Genomic DNA, 21,982 nt, shown 5'->3' with positions numbered 1-21,982 from the left:
GCTGGTTATGCTGTGTTTGATGCACCCCAGGATGCGGTTTGCCCTCTTGGCTGCCAGGGCACCCTGCTGACTCCTGTTGAGCCTCCTGTCAACCAGCACCCCCAGACTCCTTTCTGCAGGGCTGCTCTCCAGTCACTCCTCTCCAAATTTAGATTTGTGCCCACCGTTACTCCATCCCAGGTGCAGAATCTGGCATTTGGTCTTGTTCAATTTTATGTCATTGGTGATTGCCCAATGCTCCAATCTATCCAGATCCCTCTGCAAGGCCTCTTGGCCCTCGAGAGAGTCAGCAGCACCTCCCAGTTTAGTATCATCAGCAAACTCACCAACCATGTATTCAACTCCTGCATCCAGATCATAGTTTCAGAATTGAACCCTGAGGAACACCGCTGGTGACTGTTCACCAGCCAGATGTAGCCCTGTTCACTACAACACTTTGAGCCCTGCCCTTCAGCCAGTTCTTCACTGAGTGCACCGTCTACCTGCTCATCTTACAGCTGGACAACGTCTCCAGAAGGATAATGTGAGGGACAGTATCAAAAGCTTTACTAAAATCCTGAAATGCTACATCTACTGCCTTCCCTTCACCCACTAGGCAGGTGATCTTATCGTAGAAGGATATCAAATTAGTTAGGCAGGAGTTTTCCTTTGTGAACCTGTGTTGACTCAGCCCGATGATTGCATTGTTCTTTAAATGCTTTTCAATAGCCCTATGATCTTCTCCATAATCTTTCCAGGTACTGAGGTTAGACTAACAGGTCTGTAGTTCACAGGGTCTTCCCTCAAGTCCTTCTTGTAAATTGTAATAACGTTGGCTAGCTTCCAGTCAGCAGGGGCTTCTTTCCATTTATGTATGTAGATTATTTGGAGACAGGGCACAGCAGTCTAAACTTAAAAGTAACTACAATGTGAGCTACAAAACAAGAGGAAAGCAAAGAAGGGTGGTGCCTAAAGGGGTGGTATTTTCAGAAACCAGTTAGGAATAGAACAGCCTGGACAAAAAAGGGAGGAGTTCATAACTCTTGAAGGAATTCATGAGATCTACTCTGATCTGAGTAGAAACCTCACAGTTTTCTTAGGAGATGGAATGTTTTGAGGTACATCTGAGTGGCTGCTTTAAAGGCCTTTTTTGCTTGTAATAGAGTAAGTCTGAATGCCCAACTGCATTCAAACCAGTGACTAGGAGACTCATGGTCTTCTAATGTGGAGGCGATCTGCAGTGGAAAAGGATTTTCTGGCACTACAAAAGTGGTAAGAGCTTGCTCTCTGTCAGATCATTGTCATTTTTAAAACAGCATACGCAGATTTTCCAGGTCAGACAAATTTGCATTCCTTGATTGAAAGAAAGATTCCCATCAAAGTGTTTTTCAAATTATTCTTATCCTGCGTATAAGCATAACTGAAAGTTGCCCTGTCTTTGCATTGTTGAGAGACAGATCCTTCTACCTGATATTTGTCAATAGTGTTCTAGTTTATGATGGCATTGGTATTCTGGATTTTTTTTTTTTTTTTCATAAATGAATATTCATTTAAAGATTGCTTTTCTTTTCTAGGAGAGCTACCAAGGCTCAGCTAAGCTACAGGTTTTGTAACAGTTGCAAATTAACTTTGTGAAATACCAGTTTGGGTCTAAAGGGTTTGCCTAGGAAGACAAGGAATGTAAAGATTTTCATTTAGGGAAAGATTAAAAACTAGATTTTTCTGAAGTATTTTATTCAGATAATTACTTTCAAAAATCTTGGCTTAAGCTCCTTGCCCAGAGGCACACAGAAATCCTGACTGGGATGGGAGTCAAATCTAAACTCTAGTTTCTCATCCCTACTCCTTTTTGTTCAACGTACTGTTACTATCTTTTTAATATTAGATTGACTAAAAAGGAACTGCAAATTCTTTTTGATCCCATAACAGTGACCTGTATATTTGAAATGTCAGCTACATTTATGTCATTTATACAGTGATCTGTACTTCATGCTATGCTTGAAAGATGTCTCTAAGTTTCAAGCAGCACCAAAATGGAGATTAGCACTGTTGAGTAAAGCTAGGTAGATGTCTTTATAGTTGGCATTTTCGTAATTCTGAAGAGCTATCAATTGCTGGCAAAATGTTTCTTTCCATGTCATTACACTAGTGTCAAGATCAAGATCTTTGGTTCAACTTGAATATAGCTTTGATCACTGGCTTGAATGTAGTGGCAGTGCAGCTGTTAGCAACAAAAATCTGTTTACTTCTTTATTTCCTTATTATTTGGCTAAATTCCCTTTTCTCTACTATCTAGCATGTTAACCATACTTGTACCCTTTCTGCGGAGCATTAACCTGTATTCCTTACTCCATTGCTGTACCTTCTGTCCTCAGTTCATTAACTCCTGGCCTTCACTGGGCAGCAATGGAATGGTGTTCGTAACACTAAGCATAACATCTGCATTTTTTCTTAATTGTTTTCTTCTGTATTTTCACTTAAATGCAAGCTTTTCACAATCAAGATTACTCAAAGGGATTGACAGTAAACTGCAGGATTAAGAAAGATCAATCTAGAGATCTTGGGTGAAGTCTTGGCCCCAGTGAAATGGTCCATTACTTCAATAAGAGTATATATTACTTCTGGCTGGTGATTGGAAAACAAGCCCTGTGGTAGCTATAAATAATGCTTACATGAAGAAATGACCTTAATTATGCATGACCTACATTTCAGAGGCATATTCTTACCCTAATGCCGGCTAAAGTCATGAGATGGTAACAGCAATTGTTTCACATCCTTTGCCATTAGGTCTTGCAATTTTAAGTCCTGACTATTTATTTAGAGGGTAATTCCGGCATACAAGTTTGAAAAATTTCATGATTTACAGAACATAAAGTACTACAGGGTTTCTCATAGCCTAACTCAGACAAGCTACAAGCAGGTAAAAGACCCCCTGCAAGTCGCTTTTAAGATATGTTTATCATGCCTGAGTTGCTGAAACCTATAAATGGATAGCGATTTTTAAACTGATCCAGAAAAATTTCCGTCAGGATGATTTATGGGTCCTTACAACATTAAGAGTCACTTGGCACCATTCAGGATGAAGCATTATTTGTTTTTTGCTTTGCCTTTTTTGTTTAACTCAACATGAATAAAAAGGTACAGCAGAGAGCTGAGAAAGCTTTAGGCATAGGACATAACTCCAATGTTAGACATGAATTTTGATTGTAAAATGGGGAAAAAATAAAAGAGAGACATAGCTTTCTAATGAATACCAGCTGAACAAACCTAGTAATTTGGGCAGAATTACTATGAGAAAGTAAAGCATCCACTGCAGAACAGATTATTTAAAATGTACTTAGGAAACAAACCCAAGTATTTATTTGAAGTCAGGTGCTGACATTCACAGTATAATGACAAATGTTCGGTACAATGATACCTCCTCATTTCCTAGGCAGCTTTAGTGATTTAGACTCAGTGTAAATGACATGGAGTATAAATGATCATTCATTGCATGATTGCCTTTTATAAAAGTTTGCTGGTAAGAAATTACTGCCTTAGCATAAATGTATTGCTATAATGTGAGTAATGCTAACAGTATACCAGAGGCATGGTGTGCTATCAAAGAAAAGTTTGGACTTAAACACTGCTAGTGTACTTCTCTTCAATGATAAGTTGAAATTTTCGATGTGGGGAATGTAAGTTGATAAACAATCAATGTTGTAGTTATGTGGGCTGGAATCAACACCGTGCAGCACTTGAAAAAGAGAAACAAAAAAAAAAACCTTAGACAAATTGAATTAAAATTATTCACTTGAATGCCACAAAGGTAAGAATAGAAACTGTCAGAATCAGAGAGAACAGAAATCAGAGAAACAAACTTGTGTTTGGAACTTAAAAGTGCCAAGAGAAGTAGAAGACATTAAATCTCATGGTAACTACTAAGTTGTTACAGATAGTCAAGAAGTTAGTTGCCAAAAAATCTCTTTTCAGAAAAAAATGACAAAACCACACAAGTGTTGTGATTGGAAGGGACCTCTGAAGGTCATCTGGTCCAAACCCCTGCTCAACCAGAACTACCTACAACCAGTTGTCCAGAACTATGTCCAGACAGCTTTTAAATATCTCCAAGGAGAGAGACTCTACAACCTCCCTGGGAAACCTGTGCCAGTGCTCAGGCATCCTCACAGTAAAACAGTGTTTCCTGGTGTTCAGAGGGAATGTCCTGTGTTTCAGTTTGTGCCTATTGCCTCTGGTCCCATCACTGGTCACCGCTGGAAAGAGCCTGGCTCCGTCCTTTTTGCACCCTCTCTTCAGGTATTTATTTGGATTAATAAGATTCCCCCGAGCCTTCTGTTCTCCAGTCTGAACACTCCCAGCTCTCTCAGCCTTCCCTCAAGGGAGAGATGCTCCAGTCCCTTCATCATCTTTGTGGCCCTTTGCTGGACTCTCTCCAGTATGTCCATGTCTCCCTTGTACTGGGGAGCCCAGAACTGGACACAGTACTCCAGGTGTGGCCTCACCAGTACTGAGCAGAAGGGAAGGATCACCTCCCTTGATCTGCTGGCAGTACTTTCTGTAACAGAAAGCTACAGGATATATGTATGGATGGCTTTCTAGCATTATGAAGATCATCAAGATCTATCAAGACAGAAATTGCAATTATATTAGGAAGGCATGCTATTTCCCTTATTGGTGACTCTATTTTTAAGAGTAGACATAAATTCAGTGAATGGTACAAGGTCAATAGGACTGAATATGGTCATTTCCATGGAGCAAAACTACAAGATATTAAGTAGGATTTTGAAGTCTTCTGACAAGTCTCCACTGCTGATGATATGGTTTGAAACAAACGACACAGTTTCATGTAGGTTTAAAAGATTATAGGACACTTCAGGGATCTTGGAAACAAACAGATGAGGAGGGAACTTCAGCTGATTTCCTTTTGGTCTCATGAGCATAAAAATAAATAAAAAAGAAAGGTTGGAAACAAAACGTTAAATAAATGACAAATGTGAAGCTGAAGGTTTGTTTCATGAAGAATGGGCCTTATTCCACCATAGGAATGGGGGAGTGAGAGAGAGTGTGTGTGTGTGTCTGTGTGAGAGAGAGAGAAACATGGGCTTTAAAATGGGATTGTCTGTATCTTGCAAGTGCAGATGCAGTCGCCAATCATCACAGTTTAAATTAAATTAGAAGAAATTGGAGGAATTTAAACTTGCAACACAGAGGGAGGATAGTAATGAAGATGAACATAGTACAAACTAAAAAGAAACATATTGGAAGGAAACTGTAACAAACAAAGAAAAGAAATTTTTCAAGGACTTCTGGTAAGAAGAGAGTGAAACTGGACGGTTTTGACAGGACAGATTTTAAAATTCTGGATCTGTTAGAAATGAATTCACATTCTGAAGTCTTAAATCTGTGTCTCCAACTTGATGAAAGAGGTTTGAGTGAATGAAAAATGTCCATCTGGAACTTCACATTAGACACTACAACTTGTTTTAGAGTTCTTGTCAATTCAGAAGTACAGCATTTTGACTATGATTAGTAACAAAGTTTATGATAGTTGGCATCTTTTAATATCCTGTCAAACTAAACTACAAAATTGAGTGAGTTATTCCTTACAGATCTGCATGTAGCATTTGGAAAAAAATATACTTTTTGCTATGGGAAACTTATTTTGGGGGGTCATATCCATCCAGCTGTAAAATTTCATTGAACTTCTCAGAAACAGCTTGGTTGCTTTAACGTCAGAAGACTTGTATCTGATAGGTTGCACCTGATGACATGAATAATATTTCACCTGTTACCAAGTTTTTTGATTAAGTTATATTTCTTTTGGATAAAAAGAGAACATCCACCAGCACTCATATAAATTCTTACTTCTTCAAATTTTATTTTGCCAAATATAAGGAGGTGAACAAAAGGTCAATGATTGTTGCATCATTGACTTAATACAAGGCCTCTGAAACAGTCTGTCTCAGTATCCTTATAGCCAAATGATTCAGGTACAGACTGCATAGCTAGACTGTAAGGTGAGTGCAAAATTCTTTAAACCACTGGGCTCAAGGTGTTGTGATCTTTGTGATACAAATTCCAGCTGGTGGCTGGTTACCGGTGACATCTTTCAGGGACCAGTAAGGAGCCAATACTGTTTAACATCTTCATTAATGGATGAATGGATGGTGTGCACCCAGCAACTTCACAGATGAATTGTGGGGGAGCATCTGATGTTCCGAAGGGCAGAGCTGCTATTCAGGGGGCTTTAACAGGCTGGACAAATGGGTTAACAGAAACCTCACAATATTCAACAAAGGCATATGCAGAGTCCTGCACCTGGGGTGGAATAACCCTATGCGCCAGTACAGGCTGGCTGCATAGAAAACAACTTTGCAGAAAAATGTACTGGACAAGTTGGACAAGAGTTGGCAGTGTGTGCTTGTGACAACAGTACAGCTAGCTATCTCCTGGGCTACACTAACAGGAGTGTGTGTAGCCAGCAGGCCGGGGAAGTAATCCTTCCCCTGTGCTCAGCATTTGCAAGACCACATGTGAAGTGCTGCGTTCAGTTTTGGGATCTCCAGTACCAGAAAGACAATGGAAAGCCAAGATGGTCACGGGGCTGCAGCACACAGTGTATGAGGAGAGGCTGAGAGAATTGGGTTTGTTCATTCTTAAGAAGAGAAGGCTGAAGGGAGACCTTATTGCTGTCTACGACTACCTAAAGAGAGTGTGCAGAGAAGATAGAGGCAGACTCTTTTTTCAGGTGCACTGAGATAGGACAAAAGGCAATGGACACATGTTGCAACACAGAAAGTTCTGATTTAAATGCACAAAAAACTTTGCCACTGAGAGGGTTGTTAAAACACTGCAGCAGGTTGCCCGGAGAGGTTGCAGCTTCTCCATCCTGGAACATGCTGACTGGACACAACCTGGGTGCAGCCCTGAGCAACTTGGTCTAGTTGGACCTCCTCTGAGCAGAAGTTTTGACTACATGATTTCTGGATGTCCCTTCCAAACTAAATTATCCTATGATTCTATAAGACTAAAATGAAAATAATTAAAAAGGGGATAAATATTGATAAATGTAGAAGGCAAATTTAAATGAGAAATTAGGCCTCTAGGGAGAACTATATGGCTGAAATGCCGTACTTAAGAAAGAATGTAACTGTCTTACAGCTCCCCTTTGCTCAGTGGTAAAACAAAGATGGAACTGAGAAATGAAAACAGATACATAACGCAAATGGAATGAAAGACAAATGGATGGGAGTTAACAGAAAGTACACGTTTCAAAGTATAGTGCATTCCAGGAAAAAAGAGGAAGAAAGAAAGTAATCCTAGGAATGAAGTTATCCTGCTTTAGAGGAAGAAGGTAAATTTTTCAGTGGTGCTAATACAAAACCAAAAAAATTGTGTATTTACTTCTGCTTTATATTTGCAAAGGAATGGGATAATATGCTTTTGCCACAGTAAGATGATAAAACACACTGTATTTGTTCAGAGTCAAAGGTGAATTAAACAATAATTATTAGTGCTCAGAAAAGGCCAAAGAAGTAGCAGGGTTAGAGATGTGAAAAAATCTGGAAAAAAATATTTTTTCCTTTTCTTTTTTCTCCCCCAGAACCTTTTCTAGCTTATGCAAAGATCTAGATCACTGTAGTAATTACTTGCTTATTGAAACTGAATCTTATTTACTTTAAGAGTGAGGAATGCTTTATGAATAATTTATTTAAACCTTTACAGTATTTAAGAAGTACTTATGCATGCTTATTACTTCCAAATAATACTAAATATAACGAGCATGAAAGGTGGAGCTGCACTGTGCTCTAAAATTTATACATGTGAAGGGTTTTGTATTTCTAAAACAAGCAGGGGAAAAAAAATGCAAACATGCTATAGCTGGTCTGAAACAAGAATCTTTTGCTGTATTCATAGGACTTAAAAACTGTAAGTCTGTTGTTATAATGTAGCTACAAAAAACCACCATGACATTCCGAGACATTACTTTTGGAAAGTAAATTAATTGTTCCTTTCTTTCTTTATATTTAAATTATAAATTATTTCTAAAATATACTGTATTTATTAATATACATATACACACCCATATGCTTGAAAGTGTGTATATGTTTGTATGAATGTATAGGAGCTGGTTTTGGCTATATTTATACTGTTTATGGTCTAACAAGAAATTAGTGTATTCCTAAATTATATAGTGAAGATCACGTACTGTTTAGTCACATAAACAGTTGTGTGAAAGTAATTCAGAGGGCAGGTCAGAAGAAGAATCAGGCAGCAAGATGAAAGCAGAAGCTTTAAGATGGGATGGACTGAAAAAAAAAAGAAAACACACACACACAAAGAACATTTGGAACCACAACTTGAGCTCAGAGAGTCACCAGTTATGCAGAAATTAAGCACAAGGGAGGCAGAGAAAGTCTACCAGGTATCTTAACCAGTCCTTCTTACTAATCAACAAAATGTTAATTCCCCTTGTTTTTGTACAGGAGTGGATAAGCTAACTAGGCAGCTGCTAGGTCTTCTGGATATCTACTGATTTCAAACTTTATAATGAATTTGGGGGTTTTTTTAGTGCTTTGGTAGCCACTTCGATAACTTCTGAGACTGACTGATGAGTATTGGGAGGGTGCTAAGCTCGGTATTGCCCAAAGGTGAAGGAGGATTAAAGGAATGTAAAGCATCACCAAAGAAGAGACAGTGGTAGAGCAAAAGCCAGAAATAAGAATGCAGAACATAACTATCCCCAAGTTAGGCTAGCCTGAATTAAAAGAATCAAGCAGAGAACTTGACTACCAGGATGACACACTACCAAGCCTCATAAGGAAATGAGTTTTGAATTTTCGAGTCAAAAGAACTAGAGTCCAAGTTTCTGATGTGAATAGTTAATACAAATGAGGGTAGGGGTAAATCTAAAGCATAACCAAAGGCTTTTTGCTGCATGTTAACAGCAGGTACAATATAAAACAACCACGGTGCTCATAGCAAGATACTGAGATCATCTCTGTCTTACAAAGCCTGCAAACCTACTTATTCCTTTTTATGGTCTTGATATTCATTCCTCTTGTGGCAGCATCATCTTGTCAAAGGGAATTTTAGCAGTTTGAGTTCACCACTTTCTTGGGTTTTGGGGTTTTTTTGGTTGTTTGGGTTTTTTTGAAGGGGTGCTCCTGATCTCTCTGTATTTTTCTTGGGGACTTTTCTCAAGTCCCTGTTTGCTGGTCTGCTTCTGAAGGTTATCACACTCTTTGAACCTCTTTTGTAGGGAATCTACTTCACGCCTTTCTCTGACAGGTGTTGTATAGTATAAAAGCTACTTGCGCCATTTGTGTTCCTTGTCACATAAGAGAAAAGCAGTCACAGTGCCTGTGCAGTCCACCATCCACACCGGGACTATATCTATCCTGGCAATCTCCTGAGCGGCTTCATTAACCTTCTCTATGGGAACATCTTTGCTCTTGCTTCTTCCTGCTTCCTATTTGTTTATCTTTATAAGTAGCATCAGATACTATCCCACCCTCCTAATTACGTCCAGATGGGAAGCAACTGTTTGATACTGGAAAAAAAAGGACCTTTAATGGGATGTATTTCTAAATGGAACACAATTACAGGTTTTTCCAGTGGTTTCAATACATAATCACTTCTATTTAACCCTGGTGTTTCAAGGAGCTTTAAGTATATGCACTCAAAGAAATGTAGGAATTTAAAGCAATTGTTTTGCTTTATAAGGATCTTGCATCTTAACTAAAAGATCTTTTTTTAAAAGTGAGTTAAAAATTGTACTGTTAAAAACCTGAAACTGTACTTTCCAATATATCTTCCTTCTTAAATATAACATGGGGGAAAAAAAGGTCTACTGGCATATGACAGTACTGAGATCACCTCCTTAGGGTGTCCAAAATAAGAAGCTAGCATAAGATTTAATCACTTGTATGTAACATGGTCTTTCCCTCTTCATGACGATGAAAACCTTGCACTCTAGCCCACACCCATGCCTAATTGTACAGAGTACCTCATGTAAGATAGATGGAAATCGGAGAGCTGAAGTGGTTTATTGGTGCTTCCTTTTACTTGCTTTAGAGGTGTATCCAACTGCTATCATCAAGGGTAACCACACATTTAAATGAAAGTATTAAAAGTGATTATTACTGATTTCTCACACAGGCACATGATATGTTTTTGCTCTGTTTGACACAGCTGCCTGGATGTAAAGATCCCAACTGAAATGAGGTCAGAAGAACTACAAATATATTTGTAGGTTTTAAGTATGAATTGAAAAGCACTCTGTAATAAGCCTTTCCCCCGCCCCTTGAAGCAGCTGAACACTACTCTAGTTTTCTACAGCTTTTTGTCCTATGCCTGTGTCCTCTCTTCCCTGTGACCTTCATTCTCCCTAAGTCACCGTTTCCCATACTGTCCTCCCTGCCCACCTATCTCCCTAATGCTATCAGCGGAGAAGTAGGTAGCACTACCTATGCCCATCTTGAATGACCAACAGGCAGATTTAACAAAAGAATTGATATCTGAGTTCAGGCAACATCTGAATCCCTCACAAAGTGTCACTTCTTAAACTTTCATTCCTACAAAGGTATTCAAGTGTAACACTGAAACCTCTCGCCCTCTGCCAAATGTGGTCAGCAGTGGTGAGCTTGTTCTGAAGTTGTTGGGAGACACTAAAAGGAGGGCAGAAAAACAGACAAAAAGGGGGATTATGATGTAATCCTAAAAGTCTCATTTTCTTCGGAAAGCAGAATTAAATGAGTGCATTTTTTAACCTATATGCTTAAGTATGTTTATCAGTGTGTGTTATTGTTTACAGTGTACAGTAGACGTTCGGGTGCTGAACTTACACACCTGTAGCAAATGTCTGACCCTTTTCTGAGCACGGGCATTTTCTTTCTTAGTGTAACTGACCAGATGAAGAATAAATTTTGTGTAAAATCCTTTATACATGCTCTAAAAGATCTTTTAATGATGCTTCAAATAGTCAATAATTGCAGTCACATGAGGTTCAGATTCTCTACCAGAGAAGATATTAGAAAGAAGTAACACAAATGGAACAGAGAGGCCTTTTTCCCAGTAAGTTACCAAGTTAAATTTAGCTGCTCCTAATGCCCAAATGAGTTTTATCCTGAGCTATCTCTACGCTCTTATATTATTCTAACCTTCTTTAAAAAAAAAATGTTAGTGGAACTTTATGTAGCTCATTAAATTTATTAAATTATTGTTGTGTTTCTTCCTAATACCAAAATGTCTCATTAGAGGCGATAGCAAATCAGGGTAGAATAGTGATTTCGTTTGGCAAGTGACAGTATTATCTTCTTATGATTTGGAATGTCCTTAGCATCATTACAGTTATTATTTTGGCTTCCACATCACACCTCATATGTCTAGAACTTAACTATTATACTTAATATTTCAGTTGTTTCACAATGCATTTTTATTTATGTGTAAAATAATGCATGAAAAGGGAAAAGAATGCGAGTAAGAAAGATAGGGGAGTTTCTAAAATACGGTTTCTTTGAAATGAAACAAATTTGTCTTTAAAAATTAATTTTTATTAAATGATGAAATTGAAAAAAACCCAAAGGTAGAGCTGGAAGGTTTTTTGTTTGTTTGTTTGTTTGTTTGTTTAATAAGGGAAAATTACACTATTTGCAATGACCATGATTTTTTTCTTGGTCAGTGGGTCATAGTAAGTCAAATGTCATTATTCTTTTATTTACCATTTTTATTAAATGATGAAATTGAAAAAAACCCAAAGGTAGAGCTGGAAGGTTTTTTGTTTGTTTGTTTGTTTGTTTGTTTAATAAGAGATACAAGCAAAATTACACTATTTGCAATGACCATGATTTTTTTCTTGGTCAGTGGGTCATAGTAAGTCAAATGTCATTATTCTTGCATTGACTACCAACCCCTAGAGAAACCCTTTCCAGCATGTTCAGACATAGATGATGAAGTAACACCAAAAACATCACAACTATAATAAGAACTTGTATGCAAAGCAATTAGGATTCATACTACAGTCTCTAGGCAGTGCCTTTCCTTTAAATGGATGCAGAAAGTAAACGTATGGCTGAAATACAGCTCTAGTAGAAACGGCACACTCCTCATTATTTTGTGGAATGAAGGAGGCTAAATTTCACAGCCATTTTATATTGTAAATGCAATGACAGAAAAACAGTTAAAACTGCTGGAGTGCAAGTATGCCTAGAGTCTATAAACTATTGCATTTCCTCTTTAAAAAAAACAGACAAAACAGTCTTCGCTGCTTTAGTTGTCTTCCTATAAAGTATTAAAACATTTACATGCCAATCAAATCGATCCATCTGGCTTTTATTTTTTTATATATATATGCATCTATGTTTATGTGTAAGTATATATACACACACATCTTTTATTATATAGTCTTCATTCCCTAGGAATAAGCTTTCAACTACATCCAAGTGGCTTAGAAATATGCTTTTTTTTCTGCAAGTAAAAACAGAAACAGTTACAGCATAAAAAGAGAAATATTTAAAGTATAAGGGAACTAAGGGTGTATATTCAGAAACACAAGATACTTTGAGAAATGTACATTCTTAACTATAGCATGGATGATGCGCCATGCAGCACTCTCTGTGTTTTGCTTCTGTACCCAAGTTTCCCTTTCCTAGATTCATGGAAAAACTCACCTGTTATGTACTGGAGATTAATTTCATCGCCCAAGATCTACTCTTGACTGAATCAGCGTAACTAACAACTTCTTGCACTAGACATCTGTCTGCGAGCAAGTAAACCAAGAACAATCTTGTATGACACTACAGCGCTGCTGGAAACCATCAGCACACACTAAGTATAAATTACAGGAGAGTCAGAAGGAAAAGTATATCAAATGCAGCCAAGTGATTTCAGAGATCATGGCAAAAGAAAGTGTTCTTCTGTCTAAAAGTTACAGCATTCAGTAGTAGTTATGAATTTGAAATATGAAACACTAGAAATACCAACTCAAAGTTCTGACCAAAAAAGCTGGCAAGTAAAGGGAAAGTAGCAGAAATGGAATTGTTAATATAACAAAGTACCAGGAAGACAATTCTTTAGAGAAAACTGCTAAGCTGGTGAAGAATGAATGTGATGTCAGGTGCTTGAAGCAAACTACTTACAAAGTGTAAATGTTGGAGAATTTTCTTCTTTCTCCTACTGAAAAAGCAAAACCTGAGAAAAAGCTGACAGTGTCAGGGCAAAACCTGAAATCCTTAAAGAATAATGTAGTATATTTCCATGTTTGTACTTGGAAGTAGAAACAAGAGGTAGTGGTTAATGGATTTGATGTGGGAACAAAAATCATGTGAAAATACTTGTACTTCAGGAGAATAGTATAAAGCCTTACAAATACTGTTGCTATTTGACTGGTTTTTAAAGGTTAAAGCACCATCTCTAAATCTCAACCCTCCTGTAAATATTGATTAATAATTATTATGGGTTAGGTTCTTTCATGCTGTGAGATATCCCTCAGCCATGAAAAAATGCCCTGAAGACGGCACAACACTATATTAGTTTACTTGGTACAATTGTCGGACAATAACAGAGCATGCCTGGTTCACTTAAGGTTGTCTGGATGATGGTATGCAGCTACCTCATCTGGGGCAGGTATTTGTCAGATATTCTAAGATAAGTAGACTCAAACAAACACATATAAAGTTTTGTGGTTCTGTAAGCTAAATGTTTTTCTAATTTGGACTGCTTAAGGAATCAATGGGATATTCTGTAACATCTTGCTGATGGAGAAACAAATTTTGCATGGTCCCTATCACCAGTCATAGTCCTGTGAGGCTGGATGCTTCCATCACATATCTTAACAGTTGTCTCACCTCCAAAATACTTCTGAATTTTAGGGCATTGCTCACGTGAACCAGGTTGCTCATAAATGCAATGTAGAAGATGACCATCCAAAATCCACCGGTTCTGTTCACTAGAGGAGGGCAATAAATCAAAAGTTGATTAACTGATTGATATTCTGTGTGGTTCAACTTCCCCTACTTCAAGTTCTGCTGCAGCTTTTGTTGTGGTTGCATTTAGCTGTTGTCCCTGTACTTGGTTCTCATTTGAGGAATGCGAAATGGTATTTGTATATGCCAGATGGTATACAAATAGTTCATGAGGCATGCTGGGATCATGAAAGTTGAAATAGTACATGCACATATAAAATTATCTTTGTATACATTTTTAATGAGGGTATTAAACATGAATCTGGGGGGAGTAGATATGGCTTTTCTTATAATGGCTGTTCAAAATGATCAGATGGCTCAAAGAGCTAAAAATGAACTTTTTTCCCTCAACCTGAGGACTCTGTTTGGAATAGAATGAAATCAAACACTATCTTCTAGTCAAACTGTACCCTTTTCATTAATAAGTTAACATTGAAGACATAGCCTCAATCTGTAAAACATGACTGAGAAAATAGCAAAGAATAGAAAACAGTGGCAGACAGTAGTCAGAGAAAAGTCAATCAGTTTGAAATAGACTGAGCAGTAGTTTGCAATATTAGACAGCCTGTGACCTTTTAATATCTTTTGCTTGTCATGCCTTGAACACTTAAAATGAAATGCCATCATTTGTTATGGCATACAGAATACTATACAGAAATTGATTAGGTTTTGGTGTTGGGTTTTTTAATCTTTAAAATCAATGTGGAAATATCTTTTTCTCTAAGTTTACAGTGCAACTTTCAGGTGTGCTTTTCTGAGTTATTAAGGACTGCTGCTAAATCATATGCCTATGAAAACTGGAGAAGATCAAAAGACTATAACCTAATAAGAATTAGTTTTGATTATTTGTATTTTTGTTATAAATCCTCAGGGCAAGGATGGAGTAATGTCTTGCCTTTTTTTTTTACTCTAGTAAAAATGAATAAAAATTGAAGTTGAAATTTTGATGCCCAAGAAAGTAGTTCTAGATTCTGATATATGATACATTATGCAAAAGTAAGTTCTGAGCAGTTTAATAGAATGGTTACGGTGTCCCTTTTTTCTCAGTCAAAGGTAATAGTGTATCAATAAAGCAGCTATCAGATCTCAGTATTGAAGAACAATTACTGGGCATATATTCGTCTGATGACTTTCACAAAATATATTTTTGACACATAAAAATTTGGAACATAGAAAAGCATAAATCCATCCTTCTGAAAATGTCTACAGTTGGGTACGACTTTAGTAGATTAATAATGAGATATAACTATTATATATGAAGCTGCTTGCTTAATTCATTGATAATAAGTAAAAGGTTGTGTGGTAGATCAGTTTTTCATAGTCAAGATTTTTCTTTGAAAATCCATCCTCTGCAGTAATTATTTCAGAAGACTCAGTTGGAAAATGAAAGACCAAACTAGCCAAATCGAGAGTATTACTTTTTTTTTAATTAGTCTTCCCAATTTGTGAAGGCAAATTTTACAGAGCATTTCAGGATGCCTTTTGCCTTCCTGATACTAAAATAGAAATGGACTGAAATTACTTGGGGTTGCTGGTCCATTGCCTGTCGTGCATATATGAAGAAAGAAAAAAACATAATGGAAACGATTGTCTGAACAAACTATTCATCATACAGACAGGGTCCCTTCGTCTTACCAACCATAAAAATATAAGTTTGAAATATGTGTTGGACTCTTTATTTCAGGAACACTAGGGAAAATGCATGGAGTTGGTGACAAAACATGCACATTGTTTATGACATAGAACTCTTAACCAAAGATTATTAAACTTTTTACTTCTGTGCTTGATATGGTTGAGTAGAAATGGAGAAACACAACTTCACTTTTGAAGTTATAGAAAATTCCGTGAAATTTAAAGAAGTTAGAATCTGCTGTCACGGACTGGAGCACTATTTAAAAATATACTTCCTTTTTGTCAAGCTTCCAATTCAGTATTCAGGTAACCATAAAATGTCTATTCTGCAAAAACAAAGTACCTAGGAGTTCCCCCTTATTTTAATACTTCTTTTTTTCTAAATACCAGACTTTTCTGACATTGTTTATATTTTAGTGCATGTATATGGATGTACAACCAGTGTGACTGCACACCATACAGAGGGACATAGATGTAAGTAGGAAATTTGGTTTCCTATTACAGAAATATCAAATCTTCCTTATGTCCAATGGTTTATTTTAGCAAAGAGACTTGGACAATGTTAGAGCAAAGAACTAAGTATTATTCCTTAAACCTAATGTACTGAAACATGTTAAAATTACTTCATATCATACTGCCTGGAGCAGTTTCGAAACTTGTTCAAGTGTTAAAACTCTCCTTGAAAAAAGCTTAAATAGTTACGGAGAAAAAGGTTTTCTTTTCCCTTCTAAAACTGCTGACTGTTGCCCACTCACATATTGAAGTACCTTGTAATGCATAGTGTAGTCTGGAATGGGAAATACACCTGGGAACTAGAAATACACCTAGGAAACTGAAAAACCAAATGCTAGCTACTCTTCTAGATTTGTGTAGAAAATCCTGTCACTGTCAAGAAAACGTTGGCTGCACATAGAGTAGAAATTGCATTTAGGAATATCTTCACCTTTTAAAAAAGTGGATCTGTGAGAGGAAGCAAAATTCTGAATAGAAAAGTAAATGAAAATTAATAGCATAGGAATGTAAAATTCTGCTACAACATTCTCTCTTACAGTCTAAGGCATATAAAAATTTCAAATAGCGTACGTGTATGAAAGACTTCCAAATCCCAACTTCAGAATTGTATTCCAACTAAACAATAGACATGCCTTTCCTGTTGCTCTTTCCTTTAATTGAAAATGTTAATTCTTACCCATGTCAGTGCAGTTTCCATTCATATTCATTAAGGGATTTCCTTTTGCTCATACCTACTTATGCCCATTGATATCACAGCAATTTTCTCATCCCCTGTATTTGTCCTTGCTTGATAGCTTTCCTGCCCACTGTTGGTGGCTTTTTCTTCCTCCTTGAAGGAAGATGTCATCCCAGTGACCACATCCTCATTGTTAATAATTCTCTGAGGCAGCTCCTTTTTACCTTCCTTTACCTTCAGCCATATGCTTTACCTTCAGCAGCAGCTTCTCTTCGCTTCAGAATAATTGCACCCTCCTTTCCTCATTTCTCAAGAGTTTTCATTAATCGCTTCACTTGTAGAGGTGCTTTCTCAGCTTCATGTTCTGGTGTCAGGGGTGTGAAAAGAAGAGAATGATCCTCTGGGAACAGAGTACATCTAGGCTGGTCCTAGACCCTAGTGGTTAGTATACATATACACTTTATAGATAGATAGATAGATAGATAGATAGATAGATAGATAGATAGATAGATAGATAGATAGATAGATAGATAGATAGATAGATAGATAGATAGATAGATAGATAGATAGATAGATAGATAGATAGATAGATAGATAGATAGATAGATAGATAGATAGATAGATAGATAGATAGATAGATAGATAGATAGATAGATAGATAGATATAGATAGATAGATAGATAGATAGATAGATAGATGATTTTTCCATTTTGATTACAGAGATCTGCTTCACTCATCTGACCTCTCTGACACACAAAGTGTTCACTCTAATTCACCTGCGATATGACTACTAAGACCACCTTCCATACGTGCTGATGACTAAACCCTAGATTGCACTTTGAATCCTCTTTCTGGTTTCCCCTATAAGACTTAAACTTCTTGTTCTTTGCAAAGTTTTGCCTTTTCTTATTTATCCACCCTTCTGCTTTATTTCATGCTGTTCTCTCTGCAGCCTAGGGTTTTTTAGCACAAGGGAAGTCCACCTAGTGTGGTCTTCTTATCTCTAGGCATCTTAAAATAAATAATAGTGAAAACATCCCTCCAGATTATTATTTCTCTTAGATTTCACAGTGTCTGCTTAGGGCAACAGCAGTGTTCATCCTTAGTCCAAACTGGCAAGTGGATTTGTTGTGAACAAAACCCTGTCCATAGGCAAATCTCAGTGGGGAAAAAGGACTCATCCTTGTCCTCGTCCTCATCCTCGTCCTCCTCTTCCTCCTCCTCCTCCTCTGTCATTGACACATACGTCGCTATTTTGAATATGAGGAAGTCTTAGGAAGGAGGGTGGGAAATCTACTCTCTTTTGATGTGCTTGGACTGGCTCACAGACCATAGGTGAAGTGCTCCTCACTTAAGAGAACTCTGTTGTAGTTAAAATAATTTTTAAGAGAATAAATTTTCCTTGGATTTAGACAAGAAGAATTGTAAATATTTGTTTAAATTACTTCATATTAATCACAAGAAAAATATATAGCTTTGGCTTCTAGCATATCAGACATTTTTATCCTAGGAAAACAAACTCATTTTCAGGCGTCAAGTTCACACTGTTTTTTTCACTTTGTGAATAGAAACCTCTTTTGCGAAACAGTTTCTAGTGCATCAAATGTTGAAAACTGCTGGAGTAGGTGTTTGCACATGAATTAAACATCAAGCAACCTGGTATTTGACAACTGTTCTGTTTAATTTTCTGTAACTGTGATTGAAGCTACAGCTAGCAGTCTGACAGAAATACATTTCCTAGTTTGTTGAAGCATTCTGACACAATCCAGTCATAAAAATTATTGAATCTCTCCAAAGTGAGATTATAGAATATTTTAAAACTTATTTTTCAGTTAAAAAAAAAAAAAGATGAGCATAGGAAAGGGATCAGCTAGAGACTTCTTAGTTGATATATGCTGTTGCTAGCAACTGCATTGTACAAGTCCTTACACAAACGAAGGCTCTGCCTCTCTGAGTTAGATTTCTTAGCCTTGCTAACTCTATTTGAAGTTTATGTCAAAATTTGACCTGTGCTGCTGGTCAGAAACCTTTTCCTAACTTCTATTCTAATTTTAGTAATGAATATTTGATAATCATTACAACTTCTACCACATTTTTCCTTTTATCTCACCTGCATTTACTTTATTCAATGTTTTTATAAACAGTAGTCATAAGGTTTTTCTTTTTTCTTTGCACATCTGTGCTTCTCTGGTAAGACAGACTTTCTGTTTCCCTGCTTGATCTGAGCATTTTTTCTATATACCATTTTCATGTTTTAGGGCTTCGAAGATGAACTGCCCATGTGATGAAGAGGGAAGTTTTCCAGTGCCTCATACATGAGCATTAATATTTACTTATTTCTGCCAGAGGAAAAAAAAGTTTGAAACATATCAAGTTGAAATGTATCAAGATCAAGTTTGCCTTTCCTATTGCAATATAGCAGGGACTCAGTAACATGTGCCTGTACTGCATAGAACAGAACAAGAAAATTTAAGCATGGCCATAATTAATCAGATGCAAGATCCATCTGTTGTGTCTCCCACATTGTTCATAAGGAAATATCTGGGGGAGAATAAAAATGGAGGAAATATGTATGATGCTTCTACCTCCTAACTAGTTTCAGCTCAAAGACTTCTTGAGTCACATGTGGTATTGTGTATTTAGTAACCCTCAGTGGATTCTTTCCAGAATGTGCTTTTGCAGCTTCCATTCTTAATCCCACACAGGCCTTTAGTACCCACAACTTTTGTGGCAATAAGTTTTATAGGTCGCTGCCCCTTTGCTGAGTTTCATCTCTTTTTGATTGTTTTGAACCTACCTTCATCTGATGCCCAGTATGTCTTTACCCGCGAAGAGAATGTGAAAAGTTGATCCCTCTTACACTCTCTCCACATCCCTTGTGATTTTGTAGACCCTCTTCATATTCCAATGAAGTAATTTATTTTCCAGATTGAAGACTCACAGATTATTCAGTTATTCCTCATACAGCAATTTCATTCCTTACCTCTTTTATAACCTTTTTGAGATGAGGGGACTAGAACGTCACATTATGTTCAAACTGTAGATGAACCAAGGTTTACAGTGGCATAACTGTATTTTCTGTACTCCTGTACTAGCATCTAATTTACTTTTTAACTGCTACTGAGCATTGAGCTGACTGTTTCATGGAACTACCTATTATAATCCTAAGGTCTCTCTTCTGAATAGTAATGGTTAGCTCAGAGCTCATCATTTTTATGTGAAATTAGGATAGCCTTTTCCCCATGTGGCACTTCACATTTATCTACACTTAATTTCAGTCATTCAGGCTCATAAGACATATTCTGCTGCAGTTCTTCACAGGGCTCTCTCACCCTTACCACTCACTCTAAATAATTTAGTACCATCAGCAAAATTTCTTATCTCTTTGCTTACCCTCTGTGCTGGTTTTGGCTGGGATAGAGTTAATTTTCTTCACGGTAGCTGGTATGAGGCTATGTTTTGGATTTGTGCTGGAAACAGTGTTGATAATACAGGGCTGTTTTCATTACTGCTGAGCAGTGCTTACACAGAGTCAAGGCCTTTTCTGCTTCTCACAACACCCCACCAGTGAGTAGGCTGGGGGTGCGCAAGAAGTTGGGAGGGGACACAGCCAGGACAGCTGACCCCAACTGGCCAAAGGGATATTCCACACCATGGGACATCATGCTCAGCACATAAAGCTGGGGGAAGAAGAAGGAAGGGGGCGACATTTGGAGTGATGGTGTTTGTCTTCCCAAGTAACTATTATGCATGATGGAGCCCTGCTTTCCTGGAGATGGCTGAACACCTGCCTGCCCATGGGAAGCAGTGAATGAATTCCTTGTTTTGTTTTGCTTGTGCGCGTGGCTTTTGCTTTACCTATTAAACTGCCTTTATCTCAACCCATGAGTTTTCTCACTTTTCCTCTTCCAATTCTCTCCCCCATCCCACCAGGGCGGAGTGAGCGAGCGGCTGTGTGGTGCTTAGTTGCTGCTGGGGTTAAACCACAACACCTTCTTTCCTATGTAGTTCATGAATATGCTGAACACTACAGTTATCAGCACAACTCCACTGGAGATTTCCACTGTTAGAAGTCAACATTTTCTACTGCTTCTCTTTTAACCAGTTATTTTACCATTTAAGGACCTTCCTGCTTACTCTATAACTGCTTCATTACCTTAAAAGCCTTTGGTGAGGCATATTTTCAACAGCCTTTTGGAATTCTTAATTGATTACATTAACCAGATCACCTTTATCCATATGCATATTTGCTCTTTCAATGAACTTCAGTGGGTTTGTAATGAAGGATTTTTTTGTAAAAGCCAAGCTGACTCTTCTCAAGCAGATCATAATTACTGAGGTGTCTGCAGTAATTCTGTTCTTTATTCTAGTTTATAAGACTTTGCCTGACACAGATGACAAGCTTACTGGTCTGTAATTCCCTGGGTCTCTGGAGGAGGATTTTTAAAAATTGCCACCCTTCTATGGTTAGGCACCAAAGCAGTTTTATATGAGAAGTTATTCACCATTGTTAATAATTCAGCTATTTCATCCTTGAGTTGCTTCAGAACCCATGGGTGAATACTGTCTGACCTTCATGATTTGTTACTTTTCATTTTGTCTGTTTGTTTCAAAACTGCCTCAAACCAAAACCCTTGACAAAATCCCTTAGAAAGAAGAGATGCACCAGGGACATCACCCCAGTTTCATCCACAGATGAATGCAAAGAACATGTTTAACTTCTCTGCCATGGCTTTCCTTTTGTATTCTGTTTATATCTATTCATCTGCTGGTCTTACAAAGTGTCTGGCAGGCTGTGTTCTTCTGAAGTGTTTGAAGGAAGATTTATTACTCATTTTGGTATCTGATAATACAGTCTATGCAGCTCACTTATTTATAATACAGTCTATGTAGCTCACTTATTACCCACTTTTGCCCCAGATAGTAGAAGAAATTGTCATTTGGTTCCTAGGTGAGGTCCTTTGACTTTGCATTACTTAGCTGTCTCTTAAGTTTTACCACATTGTTGCTCAAGTCTGATAATTTTTCCTTGATCTTGGTAGAGACTTCAAACTTCATGTCATCTATGCATTTAGTAGCACATGCCTTACTTCCTCTGCCTAATTCATTAATGAAATAATACAAAACACAAGAATGATTCTTGAGAAGCTCAACCAATAAACTCTCTTCTCCTAGTTCTCTTGTCACCATCTGCTTGGCTCCTTTCCAAATCTTACAC

At 37.4% G+C, this 21,982-nt stretch overlaps 1 protein-coding gene across 1 annotated transcript in view; it reads left to right on the top strand.

Annotated features, from left to right (window-relative positions):
• Positions 1–21,982, top strand: part of CNTNAP2 (contactin associated protein-like 2) — a 1,203,666-nt gene that overhangs the window by 481,079 nt on the left and 700,605 nt on the right. The window lies entirely within an intron of this gene.

Source organism: Pygoscelis adeliae, unplaced genomic scaffold, assembly GCF_000699105.1.
Source record: "Pygoscelis adeliae isolate BGI_AS28 unplaced genomic scaffold, ASM69910v1 Scaffold264, whole genome shotgun sequence".
Lineage (NCBI taxonomy): Eukaryota > Metazoa > Chordata > Aves > Sphenisciformes > Spheniscidae > Pygoscelis > Pygoscelis adeliae.
The sequence above is the reverse complement of the archived record's forward strand: the minus strand, read 5'-3'. Positions and strand labels throughout refer to the sequence as shown.